The sequence below is a fragment of the Perkinsus marinus genome (assembly GCF_000006405.1).
Source record: "Perkinsus marinus ATCC 50983 genomic scaffold scf_1104296962106, whole genome shotgun sequence".
Classification (NCBI taxonomy): domain Eukaryota; phylum Perkinsozoa; order Perkinsida; family Perkinsidae; genus Perkinsus; species Perkinsus marinus.
In genome coordinates, this window is record NW_003205563.1 from 1 (window position 1) to 1,240 (window position 1,240).

At 44.9% G+C, this 1,240-nt stretch overlaps 5 non-coding genes across 5 annotated transcripts; all 5 read left to right on the forward strand.

Moving 5' to 3' along the window:
* The first annotated feature begins 105 nt into the window (after positions 1-105).
* Pmar_PMAR021993 lies at positions 106-178 on the forward strand. The gene has a single exon. It is a non-coding gene; the product is annotated as a tRNA-Thr (tRNA).
* Positions 179-324: 146 nt separating this feature from the next.
* On the forward strand, positions 325-397 carry Pmar_PMAR021994. Its single transcript has one exon. It is a non-coding gene; the product is annotated as a tRNA-Thr (tRNA).
* A 146-nt stretch (positions 398-543) lies between these two features.
* Pmar_PMAR021995 lies at positions 544-616 on the forward strand. Its single transcript has one exon. It is a non-coding gene; the product is annotated as a tRNA-Thr (tRNA).
* A 146-nt stretch (positions 617-762) lies between these two features.
* Positions 763-835, forward strand: Pmar_PMAR021996. The gene has a single exon. It is a non-coding gene; the product is annotated as a tRNA-Thr (tRNA).
* A 146-nt stretch (positions 836-981) lies between these two features.
* Pmar_PMAR021997 lies at positions 982-1,054 on the forward strand. The gene has a single exon. It is a non-coding gene; the product is annotated as a tRNA-Thr (tRNA).
* Positions 1,055-1,240: the final 186 nt, after the last annotated feature.

The following is a 1,240-nucleotide window of genomic DNA, read 5'->3' on the forward strand; positions in this document are numbered from 1 at the left end:
TTTTCCACTGAAATTTAGTACCAAATTGTTGCACCACTTGAATTGTGGTATGCGTTTCATTGAGAAATTTCACGACATGGTTAGACTTTAGACTTGCAAGACCGTGCCTTCTTAGCTTAGTTGGTAGAGCATCCGCTTAGTAAGCGGGAGGTCGTCGGTTCAACTCCGGCAGAAGGCTTGCTCTGAGTTCGTTTGTCGGAAACCGACTGCATTTCGTAATTTTTCACTGAAATTTAGTACCAAATTGTTGCACCACTTGAATTGTGTTATGCGTTTCATTGTGAAATTTCAAGACATGGTTAGACTTTACACTTGCGAGACCGTGCCTTCTTAGCTTAGTTGGTAGAGCACCCGCTTAGTAAGCGGGAGGTCATCGGTTCAACTCCGGCAGAAGGCTTGCTCTGAGTTCGTTTGTCGGAAACCGACTGCATTTCGTAATTTTTCACTGAAATTTAGTACCAAATTGTTGCACCACTTGAATTGTGGTATGCGTTTCATTGTGGAATTCTATGGCATGGTTAGACTCCACACTCGAGGTAACGTGCCTTCTTAGCTTAGTTGGTGGAGCACCCTCTTAGTAAGCGGGAGGTCGTCGGTTCAACTCCGACAGAAGGCTAGCTCTGAGTTCGTTTGTCGGAAACCGACTGCATTTCGTAATTTTTCACTGAAATTTAGTACCAAATTGTTGCACCACTTGAATTGTGGTATGCGTTTCATTGTGGAATTCTATGGCATGGTTAGACTCCACACTTGAGGGAACGTGCCTTCTTAGATTAGTTGGTAGAGCACCCGCTTAGTAAGCGGGAGGTCGTCGGTTCAACTCCGGCAGAAGGCTAGCTCTGAGTCCGTTTGTCGAAAACCGACTGCATTTCGTAATTTTTCACTGAAATTTAGTACCAAATTGTTGCACCGCTTGAATTGTGGTATGCGTTTCATTGTGGAATTCTATGGCATGGTTAGACTCCACACTCGAGGGAACGTGCCTTCTTAGCTTAGTTGGTAGAGCACCCGCTTAGTAAGCGGGAGGTCGTCGGTTCAACTCCGGCAGAAGGCTAGCTCTGAGTCCGTTTGTCGAAAACCGACTGAATTTCGTAATTTTTCACTGAAATTTAGTACCAAATTGTTGCACCACTTGAATTGTGGTATGCGTTTCATTGTGAAATTCTATGGCATGGTTAGACTCCACACTCGAGGGAACGTGCCTTCTTAGCTTAGTTGGTAGAGCACCGCTTAGTAAGCG